Below are 21,512 nucleotides of genomic sequence, written 5' to 3'. Positions count from 1 at the left end.
AAATAAAAAATTTAAAAAAAAACAACAATTGAACCACAGAAAATATATAACCATATAACCACTTACAGCACAGAACAGGCCAGTTCGGCCCTACTAGTCCATGCCGTAACAAATCCCCACCTTCCTAGTCCCACTGACCAGCACCCGGTCCATACCCCTCCAGTCCTCTCCTCTCCATGTAACTATCCAGTCTTTCCTTAAATGTAACCAATGATCCCGCCTCAACCACGTCTGCCGGAAGCTCATTCCACATCCCCACCACCCTCTGCGTAAAGAAATTTCCCCTCATGTTCCCCTTATAATTTTCCCCCTTCAATCTTAAACCATGCCCTCTAGTTTGAATCTCCCCCACTCTTAATTGAAAAAGCCTATCCACATTTACTCTGTCTGTCCCTTTTAAAATCTTAAACACCTCTATCAAGTCCCCCCTCAATCTTCTACGCTCCAGAGAAAAAAGCCCCAGTCTGCACAACCTTTCCCTGTAACTCAAACCTTGAAATCCTGTCAACATTCTCGTGAACCTTCTCTGCACTCTCTCTATTTTGTTTATATCTTTCCTATAATTTGGTGACCAAAACTGTACACAGTACTCCAAATTTGGCCTCACCAATGCCTTGTACAATTTCATCATAACCTCCTTACTTTTGAATTCAATCCTCCGATTTATGAAGGCCACCATTCCGAATGCCTTCTTCACCACACCATCTACCTGAGTATCAGTCTTGAGGGTACTATTTACCATCACTCCTAAATCCCTTTGTTGCTCTGCACATCTCAATAGCCTACCATTTAATGCATATGACCTATTTAGACTTGCCTTTCCAAATGTACACCTCACACTTATCTGTATTAAATTCCATCAGCCATTTCTCAGCCCACACCTCCAGCCTTCCTAAATCACCTTTTAATCTACGGTAATCTTCCTCACTGTCCACAACACCACCAATCTTTGTATCATCCGCAAACTTGCTTATCCAATTCTCCACCCCTACTTCCAGATCGTTAATATATATAACAAACAATAGTGAACCCAGGACTGATCCCTGAGAAACTCTACTAGTCACCGGCCTCCAATTGGACAAACAATTTTCTACCACTACTCTCTGACACCTCCCATCCAACCATTGCTGAATCCATTTCACTACCTCCTTATTTATACCTAATGCCTCCACCTTCTTTCCTAACCTCCTGTGGGGAACTTTGTCAAAAGCTTTACTAAAATCTAAATAGACAACATCCACAGCTTTCCCTTCATCAATCTTTTTTGTAACCCCCTCGAAAAACTCAATCAAGTTTGTCAAGCATGATCTATGGCTGACAAAACGATGCTGATTACTCCCTATCAATCCCCGTACCTCCAAATATTTGTAAATACCATTCCTCAGAACACTTTCCATCAACTTGCCCAGCACGGACGTCAGACTCACGGGCCTCTAACCAGGCAACTGATATAGATTCAAGAATCAGGATTTCGATTCAGCTTGGAGAAGGTAGGAATTAAAAATCAAAATCGTGCATAGAACAAAATGATGACCAAACGAACATTGTTGGCAGCAACATCTCCTCACACATTATTATCTCCTTGAAAACTGAAACCATTGCCTCTCTATCAACCTCTCCAACGATGGCTGACTACAACCAAATTCTAACATCTCCTTCATTATCAAATGAAACATGAGGCATGTGTTGGTCACCATTCCCCTCCCAGGTTGTTTCTAAATATTTCCCCCAGCTCCTCTTTCAGTCTCGGATTCTGATGAATACATGCTATACAATATTAGGCCCATTCTGTAGCTTTAAGGCCTGTTGGATTTCATTTTTGGAGCACTTGCATGGCTTTTAATTTCAGCATGAATCATAGCTCCTCGAGGGGTTGATCTGCAAATACTTGTAGAAAGTATTCCATAAATATTCCTTTTTTGTAGCAGGTAGGGAGGTTGATCAGCATTGTCTATTTTACACCCCACTTTTTAAGTTGAGCCGTTGATCACTATTTTAATTAAAATTCAGATATAGCAGTAATTGTGCCAACTCTGGCTACATATACAAAATAAATGGTGACATTAGTCACAGAGGCAGCTGTTATAAATTGCTTCAGAGGATAGAATATCAATCACCTTTCAAAATGCAAACTGTTGAATATGCTTGTTACTTGTTTAATCGACTAAGCAAAAACTAAAATTAAAATTTCCTTTTAAACAGAGAGTTGGGGACAGACACTGTCATAAAAACAAGCATCAGACAATCAGCCAGAAATCCGAACAATGCACTCCTATCTGAGCAGCAGATTCAGTAGTTTCAGGAAGTTTATCATGCTTCTAAGGCTACAATAAATTCCCAGCTTTTTTTTAATCTGGATTTTTATTTAAAGCACACTCCAATCTTCTCCATGGAGAACGGGCACATAATTTGCATTGATACAGTTCTGTTTCATGTAATTTGCGTGCATTTAGACTTGTGTCCATCAACTTTGAGCATGGGGTCAAACACGACAATTTATGCAGCTCAAAACAGTGTAAAACCATTCAGGAGGGTCATTCATTCACACGGGGACCTCTTCAGGTGAGGACTTGCATGGTCAATTCATTCCACTTGACTTGGGTACATGAAGCAGAAGTACTCTATGTCATTTCCAAATTTTCTTGGTAGTTTTAATTTCTACCGATAGTGTGGATTGTGGAGGGCATTGTGGCCTCTCTGTCTGGAACCTGAAGGGATCGCGGAGGGTCACGTTACCTCTCCGCCTGGAACCTAATCAGAAGTCACATCACCTGCCAATCATGGTTGGACTCTGCCCATCCATTAGTGCACACCTGACCACTACTGGCCCCTTTAATTATCTATTGATTAATTGGGCTGGACCCTCCAGCTTACTGTAAAGTCCACCACCTGCAGTAGATCTTTCTCTTTTGCTCTTCAGCCCTGAGACAAACCCTGGTGTGGACATTAGAGTTAGGGTTAGGGTTAGGAGAAATCATTAGTAAGGTGTGCACTACATAGGGATTGGGGCTGTTGTTTACTGTTGTAGCTGTAGATAGCATCAGAGCCACACCCATGTTAGATAAGGATATCGTAGTCCTTGTTCGTGATAAGCCTGTATAAACAGTTGCTAGTATCAGTAGTATTCAGTCCAATATGACTGGGTTGTACTGTGCTTGTGAGAGTGTAAGTAGTTACTGGCATCAGTAGTATTCAGTCCGATGTGACTGGTTGCACTGTGTTGTGTGATTGAGAATACTTGCATGTTGCGATTTGCTTACATGTGCTTCAATAAAGTTTGTTTCTGCATTCAGCCGATATCCAGACCCACAGTTCTTTGAACCCACTAAACTATTCCCTTCTGGCACAACAATACTCCTTGCCTATTCCCAGTTAGAAATATTCCTAGTTTGACACATCATAAATTAACTCTGCTGTGTTAATTTATGGCCACCCCCAAAGGCTCAAAAGCCCTCCAGAAGTGGGACACCATCTTTGTTGATCAGGATTAGGATGCATGTTTTCAGCAGTAGGACAGTAGGGCCCCTGCCGTGTTTTCTATTCCTGTCCATCCAGATCCCTAGTTTCAATAATAACTGCAACTTCCATTTTGTCCGCAGAGATTCGGGTCTGCACCACCTCAAGTGAGACAGACAAAATAGAAATCAAAGCAGCCTCACGAAGGGTTACAGACATGGCAACCACAATCTCACATGAAGGAAAGCAGACATAGGAAGTAGGAACAGGAGTAGGCCAAAAATGGCCCATCAAGCCTGCTCCGCCATTCAATACGATCATGGCTGATCTAATTTATGACCTAACTCCACCTACCTGCCTTCTCCCCATATCCCCTAAGGAGGAAACAAAAGCTCTGATTTGAGTTTATTTCAAGTAAAGGGCTGTGACAGACAATTCCATAGAAGCAGGGGGCCAAGGGTCCTTTTTCTGTCTCCCACACGAAACTGAGGGGAAGTGGCAGCCGCCTGCCAGAGCAGAAAAAAACCACCTTTGGGCAGCAGCAGAGAGCAAAGCAAGGGGCTGGGAAGGATCTACGAATCAGGAAGGCTGAGGGTGTCGTAGGCGTGGCCGTCCACAAACCCAACTGTCGCCAAATAGAAACTGCCAAATGGGCACAGATATGAACCTGCCAATAATATTCTACTGTGACAATCCCCACAAACAAGTTGAGTAATATTTTTAAATTAATCATCATTTGAAAAATATTTGTTGCTCATAAAAAAAATCCACGCAACGTTAATCCAAAAACATCAACTGTTTAAAATAAAACCTCGGGTAGATACATGAGAATTGCCTCTGGGGTTGGTTTTGTTTCAGAGGAATGTCAGTGAGAATAGATGAGAATGATCCAGTCCTCCCTCTCAATCCGAATTCAGCGACAGGCCTTTCAACCACATTTCTCAAATAGATTGGGCAGAAACCCATTAGATTAATTACTTTCCAAATGTTTCCATACTGCGCATTTCTCCTATTATCCTGAACAGTGGGAATACCAAATAGATCCCATTTCAACATATTCTTACAAAATAACCCAGGAGACTGTAGCATGGGCACACAGGCAAGTTATGGGTCAGCACCTGGTGTCTTGCAACAATCATCAACATTATATTGGCTCACAGATCAAAAGGTTCTTTCCAGACTTGACTGATGTCAAAATCTTCTTTGTCTGAAGTTTCTTTCTCATACTCTACTGCTTAGCAATAATGCTGATTGGTGATCCAAATCCAATGGACTGAAATATCTCTAAATGGACTGTGATAGCTTTAAATGGCAAACAAAACTGTGCATTAAGAGAATTTGAAAAATAAGCTTACAAGCACTGGTACATACAAAGGTACATTAAGAGAAACCAAGTGATAAATAAAATTGTGAATGCACAAGAGGTGGTAAGAGAATTCACGGGCCACTTCACGTTAGTGGGAGGGGACCAAAGAATTATACAATGCTAGACCATTTAAAATGTTAACAGGAAGAATGGAAACACAGATGAATGAATTTACAGTAAGCAAACAAAAAGGCAACGGACAAACTCAAGGGAGCGTGAAAGAATCATTTCTCTCAGACCTGACATTTTCCACTGCAGTCAATTAAAAGATTAAATGAAGGAAATTACAAATTCATTTCTCAGACACTCCAATTTGAGAAATATCCATTGAGGCAAAAATGACACTGTTAGCTGAACGGAGAAATATTAAAAATGTGAAAGCCAAGTCATTGACGGATCAGAAACAGTCTTCTTTAAAGAGGTCATCATCCTCTTCAGCTCCAGGTAGAGGTAGCCTCAAAGATGCACCATCATTGTTTAGCACAAGAAAATCTGATATCTAATGATGCGGGGAATTGCCACGGAATCCAGAAGTTTGAAGAATTCTACCGAACAGACACGAGGCGCCACTCCTTCGGTGAATCAGCACTTTGCGTTTCGAAAGTGACCAGGGCCGAGAAATAAATGCAAGAAGGGTGCAATGTGGCTTTTTCGTGGCTGTTTAACGATTGTTTTGGTCAGGAGCCTGCTGCACCAAACCTCAATAAAGGCCCATTGCTTTGCTCAGACCCGAGGCCAGAATGAATGGAGAGACTGGCTTCTGCAAACCCATCAGCTAGGAATCAGAGCCTTTGCCGGGGGAGGGGTGGGGGTGTTGAATGATGGGTGCGGCGGGATGACTGAAGGGAACAAGTACCAAGTATCAATCGACCAAGATTCCCTTCTGCAGCATGTGTGAACATGGCTGTCTTTGGGGTCTCTTGGAATAATCTCTTTCAGGACAGTGTGGACCAATCTCCCTGATGACACCACAAGGTATGGACACGGTGAACAGCATCACACAAATGAAAATAAAATTGTCAGTGCTGGAAATCTGAAACAAAATCAGAAGGGGCTTTAACCTAAAAACTTTAATACCATTTCTCTTCCCACGGATGTGGAATTTTGTCATTTGTTCTTGAACCGCAAATTAGACAAGTACTGGTCAAATTTCGAGAAATTATGTGAAAAGAACTAGAAATGGTCATTATTACATTTTAGCACTAAAACAGGTTGTGCCGTGACAATTTCTAAGCCACTTTTTACCTCCATTCAGTTGATGAATTTGTCGTTTTCGATCTATATTGCACCAAAAGTTTGAAAGAAATGATAGCATAATTAACGTTAGATAGCAATGCTGAAATGTTTGTACAGTGGTTTCCCCCTTATCCGTGGTTTTGCTTTCCATGGTTACCCGCAGTCAACCGTGGTCCGAAAATATTAAATTAAAAATTCCAGAAAGTAACTTTATGAATAAGTTTAAAACTGTGCGTCGTTCTGAGTAGCGAGATAGGGTTGGGTACTATCTGCAGTTTCAGGCATCTGCTGGAGATCTTGGATCCCCCACAGATAAGCAGGGACATGAATCATCCCCTTTGTCCAGAGTCACCAAGCTGTGTACACTACCCACCCATTAGTCACTTAATTTCCATCTTGGTTATCAGGCCGACTGTCGCGGTACTGCAGTGCTTGTGTTTAAGTAACTTTTTTTTCCAATATTGTTATATTTATTCTATTTTATTATTAGTTACTGTTGTTAATCTCTTATTGTGGCTTATTTATGAATTAAACTTTATTATAGGTGTGTACGTATAGGAAAAAACATAGTTTCTATAGGGTTTGGTACTATCTGCAGTTTGAGGACGCTGCGGATCTTGGATCCCCTTCAGATAAGCAGGGACACACAAAGATTGTTACATGAACACAAAGAAAACTAGTCCCTCCATTAAATATTCTCATCCTGCTTTGTTTTGACAATTTACTGTTGTGCGCCAATCACAAGAGCCCAAAAAAACCCCACAATAATTGCACACACACTGTTATAGCCACTGGCAGGTCAAAGACACATTGTGTCAGATGTTTCTCATCTGCTACTGATACAATAATCACACATCACGACAAGCTGGGAACAATATACTGAGACCAATATATACTACATCAAAAACATATTGCCACGAAACATCAATAATATGAAGAGTTTGAATGATTATGTGAGAAAGATTAAAATGATGTTCAATTTAAACATTTGGTTGCAAAGTGATTTCTGTACAATTACATTTTAGTTCTAGGTTTCTTTTGTAGGCTCATGATGACCTGGAGAATCTACCTCTGAGACATGATTGATCATTCCACTTTTTTGCCATTTTGACAGTTAATCAGAGCCGATTCCTTAATATTTTGACTCCTATTGCAGTCCTCATAAAAACATGAAGACTGAAACCAACAATTATATTTTATTGGATGCTTTATATAGCTTATAGAAAAGGAATCCAAACAGACAGAAAAATGAATAATGCCAGAATTATGCAGCAGGAGTGCGCAATGAGGAAGTGTGCAGGAGGGAGATAGATCAGCTCGTTGAATAGTGTAACAACAACCTTCCATTCAATATCAGCAAAACCGAGGAGATGATTGTGGATTTCAGAAGGAAGTCGGGGGAACACGATCCAGTCCTCAACTAGGGCTCAGTAGTGGAGGGTCAAGAACTTCAAATTCCTGGTGTCAACATCTCCGAGGATCTGTCCTGGAGCTTTCACGTTGCTGCAATCACAAAGGTGACTCGCCAGTGGCTATGCTTTTTGAAGTGTCTGAGGAGATTCAGTACGTCATTGAATACTTTCATAAACTTCTACAGGAGAGCATTCTGGCTGGTTGCATCACTGCCTGGGATGGAGGCACCAACTCTCAGGCCAAGAATAAACTCCAGAGGGTTGTTAACTCAGCCTTCATTCCATAGAGGACATTGACATGAGGTGGCATCTTAAAAAAGCAGCCTCTTAACTCTGCTACCATTGGGCGAAAAGGTACAGGAGCCTAAAGGCGAGCATTCAATGCACAAGGACAGCTTCTTCCCCACTGCCATCAGATTCCAGAATAATCAATGAACTAAAGACACTGCCTTACTTTTAATGCACTGGTATTTTTATTTTGATTTAATCTCTCCTAATGTTGTAAGATGGTTATAACATATACGTTTACACTATGATCGCTGCCACAAAACACCGAATTTCATGACTTTTTAAAAAAAAAAAATTTTTCACACTATGAAACATACTGACCAAAATACACACAAACATTTCCCTCTTGAATATACACAGTGTCATTTTCTCCCCTTTTCCCCCCTCCCTTCCCTCCCTCCTTCACCCCCCCCCCCATCACCACCCACTCAACGTTCAACATATATGATACATTAAACCCATTAAACAATGTCATCACACAATGAAAATAAACAAGAAATTTGCATCTTCTACTTTTACATACTGGGTCAGTTCATTTTGTCTTCTTCTCCTTCTGTCATTTTAGGCGGTGGGGGTCCACGGTAGGACTTCTCTGTTGTGTTCCATGTACGGTTCCCAAATTTGTTCGAATACTGTGATGTTATTTCTTAAATTATATGTTATTTTTTCCAATAGAATACATTTATTCATTTCTATGTACCATTGCTGTATTCTCAGGCTATCTTCTAATTTCCAGGTTGACATAATACATTTTTTTGCTACAGCTAAGGCTATCACAATAAATCTTTTTTGTGCTCCATCCAAATCGAGGCCAAGTTCTTTACTTCTTATATTACTTAGAAGAAAGATCTCTGGATTTTTTGGTATGTTATTTTTTGTGATTTTATTTAATACCTGATTTAGATCTTCCCAAAACTTTTCCACTTTCTCACATGCCCAAATTGAACGTACTGTTGTTCCCGTTTCCTTCTTACAGCAAAAACATCTGTCTGATACTGTTGGGACCCATTTATTTAACTTTTGGGGCGTGCTGTTTAGCCTGTGTAACTAATTATATTCGGGATACAAGATCAACGCAAATAAAAGTGAAGCAATGCCAATGAATAATGCGGATTTCACTAAGTTTAAGAAAGAATCACCATTTAGATGGCAAACACAAGCAATCTGATACCTAGGTATACAACTAGATAATAATCTAGGCCATCTATACAAACTAAATTATCAGCCATTAATGAAGAAATTACAAGATGACTTAGAACATTGGAAAGATTCACCACTAACACTGATAGGAAGGGTAAATTGCATTAAAATGAATATCTTCCCAAAGATACAATACCTCTTCCAATCGTTACCCATTCACCTAACAGAGAAATTCTTCAAGGAGCTAAAGAAAATAATAAGGAAATTCTTATGGAAAGGGGAGAAACCGAGGATAGCGCTAGATAAATTAACAGAATGGTACAAACAAGGGGGCTTACATCTCCCAAACTTTAAGAATTGTTATAGAGCAGCACAATTAAGATACCTATCAGATTTTTATCAAACAAGGGAAAAAGCAGATTGGACCAGATTAGAGCTAGATAAAATAGGGGTGAAGGTACCTGAACATATACTATATAAGTGGGATGAAAAGCTGGTGCAACATTGGAATTCACCAGTACTGCACCATCTGCTCAATATTTGGAAAAAAATTCACGTTGAAAGGAATAAAACAAATTATCAACTACCAAAATTAATATTGACGCAAAATCAACTAATCCCTTTCACAATAGATAACCTTTCCTTTAGAGAATGGGAGAGAAAAGGGTTCAAAAGAATAGAAAATTGTTTTTCGGGAGGTAAATTATTATCGGGAGGTAAATTATTATCTTTTGACAAATATGGTATAATTCACGGTACAATGTTTGCATACCACCAACTGAAAACCTACTTGAAGGACAAATTGGGAAGCAGGCTGAGGTTACCAGAAGGAAGCAGTTTTGAATATGTGATTACAGACCCAATGATAATTACAAGATTTATAACAAACATGTACATCAAACTGGAAGAGAAAGAGAATGAGGAAACAAGCTGTAAACCCAAACAGAAGTGGGAACAAGATCTAAACATAAAGATAAAGAAGGAAACATGGGAAAAGCTATGCTTCGGAACTATGAGAAATACAATAAACATGAGGTTACACATGATACAATTTCATGACTTGTTCATGACAATAAATTCTGATAGTGGCTAAATTTGAACCATTTTGCTGGAGATTATCAAAACATTTGTTCTCCATTGATAAACTAGTTCTGGGATGCATGATAGATATGGAATGCCAAATGTGAATGGCAATCAGATTGACCAGATGACAATGGTGCTTATAGGTGCAAATCGCAGCACGAAACTGACCACGTGGATGGAAAATAATCAGCTCACAAAAGATGGTTTGAAATATGAAGGTCAAATTAGGCAAGGTGCAGCCAGAGAAATTTGACAAAAGGCAACCAAAGTAAAAGGGCGATGCAAACCAAACTGAATCGAGGAATTAGAAAGCTGGACACTTGCATACAGAATTGGCTCAGGATAGGAAAATCAGTTGGATAGCAAGATGAGAAACATTTGCTCTAAATGTTTAGGTTCTCGAATACCTATCTTGGATAACAGAAACAATGTGCTAAGTTTGGAGTCGGTAGAACGCTTCTCCATACAGACTCCCTTGTCCTGCTGTCGCCTGCTTTCCACTTATAAGCTCACTTGCAATCTTGTGGGTCACTGCATTTCAAATGTCATGTGCATCAGGCTTTTTTTTCCAATACTTTATCGTCGCGATAGGAACAAAGTGATTAGCAAAGTAATAATGATAAGTGCAGTCATTATTATTACTAAACCACATTTTGGTTTTACAGATCTGGTAAGGCGGTTCCAGGAATGTTAATGTACAAGTTAGGGAGAGCCATAGCTAAGCAGTTGAAGAAACAGAGGCATGCTCTTTGCCACATATCAAATTAATAGATTTAAATGATATGATGAGAAATGAATCACAATTCCAGTTTCCCAGACATTTAGTCACAAGCAGCTCAGGTTGCATTTTGAACAACAAGACAGATAGAATAGCTAGTAGGTCGGATTATTTGTGCAGCTCAATCAATTGCTCCATTTGTGGCAATTTGTTCGGGGAAACATACGTCATGCAAAGATCACTGAATAGGCAACAGGAACACAACTTAGTAATCCTGTCAATTAAACCTTTTACAAGGTTAATCCGTCTCCAAGCATCAATTTTTTTTCTCCATTGAACAAGCCTGAGGCCTCACTTCACCGCTAAAGTTTCCAGCTGCCCCTGGAGTGACTGGTGACCAAGGCAGTTCATTCACGGAGCCAACCAGATCCAGAATAACCTGACCCATTCTAACTTTTCTCCAGTACTCTTCACGAAATACCAGCAGAACTAGGCCAAAGGATTATTTAAAAAATTGAATCTGTTAAAGACTGAAGGCAAATGGTCAACTCCTTCTGAGAGCAGTGCGACAACTTTTGGAGTTCTGCTCTATTTTATATCACTAATGTATAAATATTATATGAGCTATCATTTTCTACTGTACATGTGTAAAGGTTAGCTATTTTTCAGATAGTGGCATGGTTGGCATAGCGGTTAGTGCAACACCTTTTACAGCGCCAGCGACTGGGACCGGGGTACGAATCCCGCACTGTCTATAAGGAGTTTGTAAGTTCTCTCCGTGTCTTCATGGGTTTTCCCCGGGGGCTCCAGTTTCTTCCCACCATTCAAAAAAATGTACTGGGTGTGTAGGTTAATTGGGGGGAAAATTGGGCACCATGGACTCGTGGGCCAAAATGGCCTGTTACCATGCTGTACGTCTAAATAAATGTGGAAATGTATTCTGGAAATGCATCCCTAGATTATAATTAATGCAAGAGTTGTGTGTTAGTCATTAACATGTGTTAAACCATCGTAGTTTACTGCGCTTCAAAACTATTTTCCATCGACTGCAATGAAACGAGATCAGAAGCATTTGTGGGGATCTGCAGGATTGTGTTTTTACTTGTACAAAGAACTTTATCCAGCTCACTTGGCATTCTGACCTGAACAGTCAGATTGTTATTCCACTTGCAGTTTTTTGTGGTTTGCTAAGTACTGTATTAAATTAATAACACAATTAATTCACCCAGCATTTAAAATGAGTAATCCCAAGAGAAGATAGAACAATTGTAGTGTTTGTGAGCTACATTTTCAAATTGCTTTTAATAAAATCTTTAGAGAGCTTCCAAGGCACAAATGTAGCTATAAGTGGATATAGGGAGAGACAAGGTCACTCCAAAATATACAAAAGGTGTGGCTTTGAAGCATATCTTAAAGAAAGAGGGAAAAAAAAAGACAGAAGCCCCTTTTACACAGAACTGTAAAGCCAGGTTTTATCCACCTTTCGAGCTCTGTGTGTGTAAAAAAAAAATCGAAGGCGGATTGGGTGGTCCAGACTTGCCGAGGCAGGGTTGGGGGGGGGGGGGGGGGGGGAGTTTGGTGGGGGGTGGAGGCGGTAAGTCTCAGCATCTTTGACTCACTGAGCCGGTTTCTTTCAGTTCTGTGTGAACATGCAAGCCCACTTCCTAAAACAGGTCATGTCTACGGGAATACCATGGCTTTGCAGTATAAAAGGAGCTCAAGGCTGAGGAAGGGAATTCCAGCACCTGAGACCTTGCTGGCTGAAAACTCAACCATGGAGTGAAGGTGGAGGAATTTTGCAGAAGACTGGCTTGGGTTAATGCAGATTCCATGCAAGCACTTTAATCCTGATCATACGATGTACTCAGTGCAAAGATTTGCAGGAATCTGTTCATTCCATGCTTGGAGACTGTATCAACTTGTTCCACATTAGGAGAAGTAGCAGACACACTAATAAATTAGAACTAGGATTTAAGAAAAAGCAGTTGCAAAATGCTATTTCACACAGAGATTGGTAGAAATTTGGAAACCTCTACTACAAATCGGATGGCTAATAAATGCAGGTCTTGCCAGTGGCACCCACATCCTTGACAAATGAACCAAATAAAGGTGCAAAATCAATTGATTTTCTTGGACCTCTGCTCCCACTAACCATCCAGGCTCCCATGTTTATGAAGCAATTTTTATTTGTATATATGAAAACTTGTCCTGCATATTTATTGTTTGTTTGTGTGTTATGTCCAGCTGTGCGTCTGCAGGTTTTGCACTGAGGACCGGAGGATGCGGTTTCATCAGATTGTACTTGTGCAATCAGATGAGAATAAAATCAACTTATCTGGAATTCAAGCAACCGGCAATCTCAAGTAACCATTGGTGTGGGAGGAGGGGTGGGGGTGGGGGGAAATTCTCCCTTAAAGTGCCTCCATAGTCATTTTTAGTAAGAGTTATTATCTTTATTAGTATATTAGTAAGGCTTTATCTGTAAACTTACTAGGGGTGGAAGGTGGGGGGAGGGGGGGGGAGGAGAGTTAATTATGATGCCAACATTGTTATCGCCAGCAACCAGGATTCAAATTTAATCCAAGTTATGGGAATTACCTGATTAAAGTGAACTTCACATAACTAAGAACTACAAATCTGATGTTTATTAAATTACTTTACATTTTGAAATGTCTTTTGTCTTTTAAACTGTTCATTCTTAATGCTGGTGTATCAGTTAGCCATTGTAAGAGCGACTCTCAAGCAATTGGAAAATTTGCATATCTAGCATCTACCAATCCCTGCAAGTGCCAGATACCAAGGGTTTATTGTATTTTTCTGAAGGTTAAGTGAACAGAAAAATATGGAATAAGATGACAGATTATCCATCATTTCAATGAATGGTAAAAGAAGTTCATGGAGCTGATAGGCTAGAAACACTGGACAGGTTTGGTAGCTTTATAACCTAGCATCAGACATCAAAAGCTGGCAAACAGGCATGTTGTAGGTTGCAGAACAGGGCTGGAAGGAACAAATGTGTTGGGGTGGAGTCTGAGAAAGACAGAATGAGCCGGTTGGTATTGCCATGGGCTGGGAGGGTGGTGAGAGCGTGCTAATTCATGCTGTCTGGATGAGGGACAAACTTACAGAACAAAAGGAGAGAGAAAACAATAGCTGGAACAGTGAAATCCTGTGCACCAGAAACTTGCACCAAACAGCCATATTGGAAATAGCCAGCAGGACAAGCAATATCAGCGGAGAAAAAGTAAAACCAAGCCAATACCACAGGATATTGGCCCTGCATCAGAACTCGCTGCCCCTGACACAAACGAGAAAGACAATCCTGAGTTTAAAGGTGAGGTCCTGAGGGCTACATCACATTGCGAAGGAAAGGGGAGATGCGCCTTATTGGAACTGTGAAAGTTGGCAGAGATGGATATTAAACTGAGAGTGGGGCAAAGATTCAAAGTAAAATGGACAACTTCGGGTTCCTAGCTTTCCAAGGCAAATAAGACAAAATGACTATCAAAAAAGCTTTCAATAACTTTCTTACTGCATGTCAAAACAAAATGAAAAGAGGGCACTTATTCTGCAGCTCTATCAGCTTGTCACACAGTGGCACTTGTATACATTAGCAGGCACCATCTAATAGAATAGAATTCAGTGCATTTTCTTGCCGAGGGTCCTTCTCAGCCCTAAAGCAAGCACAACCAAACTTCTGGTTGTTGGGGTGGGGTTTGGTCCTGGTGGGGGCCTCCAGGTGAACCCTGCTTCTGGCACACCGCCAGTAGACAGTCCCTGATAAGAAACACAGAAGCGGCAGATACTGGAACCCCAGGTAAGGAATTGCTGGAGGAACTCAACAGGCCAAACAGCATCAAACAGCATCTTGATAAAAGGTTCCGATGCGAAAGGTTACCTGACCATTTCTACCTGCTGAGTTCCTCCAGCATTTCTTTGTCTGCTTGGTTAAGTTCAGCTCCTGATAAACATTTACTCCAGTTGTCTTTGGCTGTCCCCCTACACACTTCTCTGCCTTTCACTAAAGCTTTTAATCAGTCAGGCACTTCAGATAAATCTGTAACCCCTTTGTTCTCTTTTCTTGCATTTATCAGCATCTGGCTTGAATCCTAAAGATTCCTGCCATACATTTGCAATTTAATAGCAGGGAAGTGGAGTGTATCCACCTTACCACCACATTTCATTTATTTGCGCTGTCAAAAAAATATTGCTTTGCATGTCATTATCCTGTTTTATTTGCATGCACTTAAAAAGATCAGGTTCTGAAAAAACTATTTCACTAAATTGAATACTTCTTCAGTCAAAAAGTATTTGTTGCCATATTTTTCCCTTGACACACTCTTGAATATGTCACTTCTGCATCCCAGCTTTAATGTTAACCTGAAGTTTTCCATTTTTTTCTCCCACATGGGGGATCTCTCCTGCAAATGACAATATACACCTCTGAGCACTCTGGAGAAGACCTGGCATAACTCCAGGACAAACACAGACACTATTGCAGAAGAAAAAAACTAATTCAAGTAAAAAGTTTCAACATTTCAAGAACCTGATGATTTTGACGATTGCTGCAAATTCAGGGACATCTGTTTGATATCGCTGTGTTGTTCAATGGAAACCTGTTGCAATATAAACTGCTAGATGAAGCCATCTTTACAACTCTGTGTGACTCATACAGCTGAAATGTAAAAAGGAACAATAACTTTATTTATATAAAGCTGAAAATGCCAAGACCAATTAGTATCGTCTGTGCAGAGATGGCCTATCATTAGGCTGGACAAAGTTTGAGAGTTCATGAGGATTTTAGGGCACTTATCGAGGTGGGGATACATTCAATTGTTGAGAGAAAATGTTCTCATTAACAGATGGTTCAAGGCCCATGGAGCACAGATTTGATGCTAGTCAAAAGATACAAGAGAAACAGAAGGGATTTTTGTTTTACATGCATAGGGTAGTTATCTGAAGCTCCCTGTCAATGATGGTTGTGGCAAACCAATGGGAAAGGATTACTTGACTAGGAGATGGCACAGTGAATGGGCCAAACGACTTGCATGTGTTTTATAATGCTTCTTTATAATGAAGCAGGAGGTCACCATTTAGCCCATCAGTTGGCATGCTGGCTCCCATGCTGGTATTTATTCTCCATGCATTTCCCTCACCCCTTCAGATTCGACCGCTCATCTGCACATTAAAGGCAATAGTTGCAGAATTATTGTCAGAGTACATACATAACATCACATGCAACCCTGAGAATTTTTTTCCCTGTGAGCACAGCAGAATTACCACCAGTTGGTAGTGCAAACTCACTGGGGGAACATGCCAACTCCACACACACACAGCACCACAGGTTAGAATTGATTTCTCATTGCTGGAACCTTGAGGCAGCATTTACTTGTCTGCCTTTTACATCAAAGATTTTCCTTCATCCAGATATCTTGCAGGCCAGCATTTTATATTCCATTAACACCACTGTGAAAACTGGAAATCTGGTAGGAAACTGGAATAGCTGGAAATCCTGAACAAGTCAGGCATCACGGGGAGAACAAGATAATTGAAGCTTTAGACTGATGACTTTTCATCAGACCAGGAAACACTCAAGGCACAAGAAGGGGAGGAGGCTTGGAAATAATGAGAAAAGGGGACAATTATTTAGAATGGATACGGTTGCAACTGGAGAAGAGAAAACAGAGAAGTTCTTAAAAATGCAACCGAGCCATGTCGTCATCTGAAACGGCTGAACTTGACATTCAATCTGGACGTTGGTGATAAAGCCTAATCAAAAAATACACTATTCCCTGAGATTTTAATGAGAACTTGCGAGTATTGTCAGAGAGTGATGTCAAAGAATGATGGCTTCGGGAGGGTCAGTGTTCCATCCTGAACCTGAGAGCTGTCAGGTTCTCTCTCTCCAGTGTAATCCGCGTGGATTTACACTGGGTGCCCCGGTTTCCTCTCCCTTCCCAAATATGTGGTGTTACGTCAACTGGCTAGAATACATAACTCCTGGTTGTAGGTTAATGGCAAAAAGAATCAAAGAGCAGTAGACACACACAAATGAGAGACAATTAATTACTAGGATGTGGATAAATAATTAGAGAGAGAATGAAACTTTGGATTTCCCCACGGTGGCTCGTGTTCATGTTTATGATTCTGACTTTCTATGACCATGAAGGAACTAATTTGCATTGATTTAGTTATGAGAGTTCCTGGATGAAAGCATAATTGTTACTCAAATTCCTTAAAAATGTTCAATGCGTCACATTACTGTCATTCAAAAATTTGCCAAAGTGATTTCCTGCAGTTATCACATGGACATGTTCTCTTCTGACAATCTAAGAATTTATCCAAGCACTATCCAAGGAGAAGCTGTGAGGAATACTTAAAAATAGGACTGTCAATTAATAAGGAAACAAAAGTGATTAACATTGCCCATTCTTTTTATTTAATAAAGAGCACTCGAAAAACTCACAACTAGATTGATTATGCTGACTGTGGAGGGTACTGGGGCCATCTCTCTGAAAGAAAATGAAAAAAATCAGGACTTTTGTTCACTGCATTTCCATCAGACTTTCTCCAGCTGCCAGGGTTCACCTCCCCACCCCTTACATTCAACTTTAGACAAATAAAGCCCCTGGTTCCAGAATTCAAGTGACAGCCTCAAGCATCTGGCAAAAAAACTCAAGGAATATAGATACTGGTAGAAAAAAAAATTACGTGTTTAAAATAGGCATGTCTTGTTGTTAGTTCGCCAATCCACCCAATCTCAAACAACCAGAAAATGTACTTATCCAGCATCTACCAATCTCCATAGCTGCCGGATACCAGGGGTTTTACTGTAGTTCACTTTTTACTTCAACAGTAAAATTCCCACAACAGATTTACAACTTTGAGCAACAACTGCAGCCTCTCACTAACACATCACGTACTTTAATCAGACTGAAGTCAGCTGTTAGAATGTTCTCCTGAAGTTCACTCCCATTTTCTCCCACTCAACCACCTGTTTGGAGCTTCTTCTCTCAATCCAGGAACTCAAAGTGACAACAACGCGATTGGTATCAGAGAATTGATGAATTTGGGGCAAAGGCTAAAGTTGAACTCCATGCTGTGATTCAGAAGAAGAACAAATAAATTGTACGAGATGTGACGAGAAAGTAGACAACTGTCCCAAAACCCACAGAAATCAAGCACAAGAAACAAGCGATTCAGACATGGGGGGAAAAAAAAGTGAAGAGGTAGATGCGGGGCAGGTCCAGTTTGTTCAAGCTGGAATGGCAAGTGTTTGTTACATTTTTCTTTGTTTTTTTTTCCAATCATTAGATTTTATGAGCAGCACAAAGACAGATTTTATTGCTTTAATCTTAGATTCTCTAAAACAAAAGACCTGGAGAAAGAATTTGCATGGATCACTGTGACAGGAGGAGGCGAGACAGCAGGATAATGCGATCCACAGGCAGTGTGTGATGTACTAAAGCAGATGACACTTTCAAAATGCATGAGCTAATCCTGTATCAACTGTGATTGACAGTCCCCAAAATACTTTTTTTTAAAAACAATAGTTTTGGTTGCAAATATTTGCAAAGCCAGCATATGCACTTTCTCATGTTTTCAGTATTTGAAAACACAAGGCCTTTCATAGAGTGAAAAAATGCGACTGTAAACGCAGAGATTCTCTGCCCTTATGTCACAGAACTTACCATCTTAAATGCTCCGTGAGCGGCTCCAAGGCGCTGACTCCAATCCCTTTTCCACCTAGTATCAGCAGTGGAGCAGAGCGCTCCACCATGCGTCATAAATGTACAGCTACTGCAAGCGGCAGGCTAGGGGCGGGCTGATGATGTCACTAAGAGGACCTAACAAGGCTGTTTTGTGAATCTGCGCTAAATAGTTTGTGTCTGGCAGAGCCCTGGTTAATTCCTGCAGACATTTGTCTAATGAGTCTCCCCGGAGGTCATTGCTCCCGTGGCAGCCTGTGCTACTTCTCCCCACCTCGTCCCCTCACCTCCGTGTGCAAGGGGGAGTTCGCCTCCTCTCAAGGATGTATGGCTGAACGTCAGTTTTGGGTTGACTTCGTGCCGTGGCCCTAATCTCTAACAATCCCCCTCCCCTTGCTTTCTCTCGCTCCCCCACCAGTCATCCCCTAGAGAGAACTCTGCAGTCAGATGTCGGAGGAGGAAATGGAAGACAACCCTGAGGATGAACACCCTGTGAACTTCACGCGCTGGAGAGGAGGTGCTGAGCTGCGAGCCGGACAAAGGGTCAAGCTGGCAGGCATCTCTATGGACCGCAGACACTCTACTCTCCTGCTCTGGCTGCTGGTGGTTGAACTATGAACCTGCTCCCCCCCCTCCAACCAACCTAAATCGTGGTCGGCATTCATCACCCCCTCAGCAACATTTCATCAGCTGGCTCGTGTGCGATAGAACAGAGGTGACTTGTAGTAAACTTCCCTCACACTCATGGATGAATCAGTTTCCCCCAACCCCTCCCGCCAACCAACCTAAATCTTGTTGGGAGTGCTTTCCCCCCTCCCTCCAACCAACCTAAATCTTGTTGGGAGTGCTTCCCCCCTCCCCTACTAGCCACTCTGTCCCCGAGAGGGCTCTGCAGTCCGGCGGGGTCATTGAGAGGGTGCACTAGTTCGCTGGTTCTCCTCTCCTGCGGTCCTGGTCTCTAAGAATGATCAACGGCCGACTTCGTTAACCGTAATCCCATGCACCACTGGAACCGGTCTGTGTTTCCCAGAGCAGTTCCAGCTGTGTGGGGGATTATGGGAAACGAACACAGCTATTGGTGGCCGCGTGATGGGTGGCACCACGGCCACAGTCGCCCTGCCTAGAGTGGCTCCGGAGGACGCACTGAGGCGCTGCTCCTCATAAAAGCAGCGCTGGAGGGCTACTCTGTAAAAATGTAAGTTCAGATTTTTCTCCGCGGATGGAACAGGCCTTGAAGCAGAGGCCCTCCAAAGACCGGGAAACAGCTGTAGAAATGGAAGTGAATGACTAAGAGAAAAATTGGAAGTGATAAAAAAAATTAAAGAGACACAAGAGTTGTTATCTCAGAAAATTGATATGTTGGAAAATTGTAGTAGGCGAAACAACATGAAAATAGTGGGCCTGAAGGAGGGTGAAGAAGGCACAGACATGAAAATAGAAAGGGCACACAGAGCATTAGCTCTGAAACCACAGGGACATCAAAAATCAAGATCCATCTTAGTAAAATTTTTGAGATATACAAAAAGAGAAAATATACTGGAACGTCAAGGAATAAAATTAGAGAAGATAATAAACCATTGGAATACAAGGGTCAAAAAATATTTTTTTTACCCAGACATAAGTTTTGAATTCTTAAAGAGGAGAAAGGAATTTAAAACAGCGAAATCAACTTTATGGAAAAAAGGTTACAAATTCATATTAAGACATCCAACTGTGCTTAAAATATCTATAATGGGGGAGCAAAACAGACTGTTCTCGGATCCAGAGAAAACGCAAGAATTTGCAGAACGTTTGCAGGACAGGAGAAGAGCTGTAACAAGAATGAAGAACGGCAATAAAGTATATATAAAGATGTAAAAACAATGTATATGTAAAGAACTAAAGAGGGAAAAGAGAAGGGATGGAAGGGATTAAGGGGGGAAAAGAAGAGAGAGAGCTTTGTTATATGTGTTTTAAAAAAAGTGTTTTCTGGAGAGGGCTGGGTGGAGGGGGAATAACCGTCACTGCAAAATCAGTTGATGCTGTGAACAAGATCACAACCCAAATGAAAAGGGGAGTTGTGGTTGCCCTGCAAGGGGTATGGGGCAACTCAGAGAGGGGGGACTTTTGGGGTTAAGGTATTAGTGGATGTGGGAACTGTGGGGGTACTTTATGTCTTAAATTTGTTGTCATATATTAAGTGTAATAAGAGAAAACTAAGAGATTAAAATGGGGAAAAGGAGGATGGAGGTGGTGAAGAGGTGGAAAAAGGTGTATGCAAGATATAAGATGGCCATGTTGAACTATATGACTATAAACATTAATGGAATACATAACCAAATTAAAAGGAAGAGGCTACTAAATTTATTGAAGAAGGAAAAAATAGATATAGCATTTGTGCAGGAAATGCATCTAACTGAAGCAGAACATAACAAACTAAAGAGAGACTGGGTAGGACATGTAACGGCAGCATCCAATAATTCAAAAGCTAGAGGTGTAGCCATACTAGTTAACAAAAATGTACCAATCAAAATAGAGGAGGAAATAATAGATCCGGCAGGGAGGTATGCAATGATAAAGTGTCAGATATACTCAGAATTTTGGAATTTGCTCAATATATATGCACCTAATGAGGAAGATCAAAAGTTTATGCAGGATATTTTTTTGAAGATTGCAGACAAACAAGGAAATATATTGATAGGAGGGGATTTTAACCTTAAGTTGGACCCAATGTTAGATAAAACTGGACAAAAGACAAGTAATAAGAATAAAGTAGCCAAATTTATGGTTAAATTAATGCAGGAAATGAAACTTATGGATATATGGAGGAGGCAGCACCCAAGAGAGAAGGAATATTCATATTATTCGAGTAGGCACAAAACTTACTCAAGGATTGATATGATTTTATTGTCAGCCCATATACAAGGGAGAGTTAGAAAAACTGAATACAAAGCTAGAGTACTATCAGATCATTCACCCCTATTATTACCAATAGAACTGGATGACATCACACCAAGAACATATAGATGGAGGTTAAACTCCATGCTACTTGAAAGACAGGAATTTAGGAAATTTATTAAACGCCAAATTAAAACATATTTTGAAATAAACACAGGATCAGTGAA

The 21,512-nt window shown here is 40.8% G+C and overlaps 1 protein-coding gene across 1 annotated transcript in view; it reads right to left on the bottom strand.

Moving 5' to 3' along the window:
- The window catches only part of celsr1a (cadherin EGF LAG seven-pass G-type receptor 1a), a gene marked incomplete at its 5' end in the record, with an annotated part of 257,770 nt that overhangs the window by 126,804 nt on the left and 109,454 nt on the right, over positions 1–21,512 (bottom strand).

The sequence above is a fragment of the Narcine bancroftii genome, chromosome 13 (assembly GCF_036971445.1).
Source record: "Narcine bancroftii isolate sNarBan1 chromosome 13, sNarBan1.hap1, whole genome shotgun sequence".
In the NCBI taxonomy this organism is placed as follows: domain Eukaryota; kingdom Metazoa; phylum Chordata; class Chondrichthyes; order Torpediniformes; family Narcinidae; genus Narcine; species Narcine bancroftii.
The sequence above is the reverse complement of the archived record's forward strand: the minus strand, read 5'-3'. Positions and strand labels throughout refer to the sequence as shown.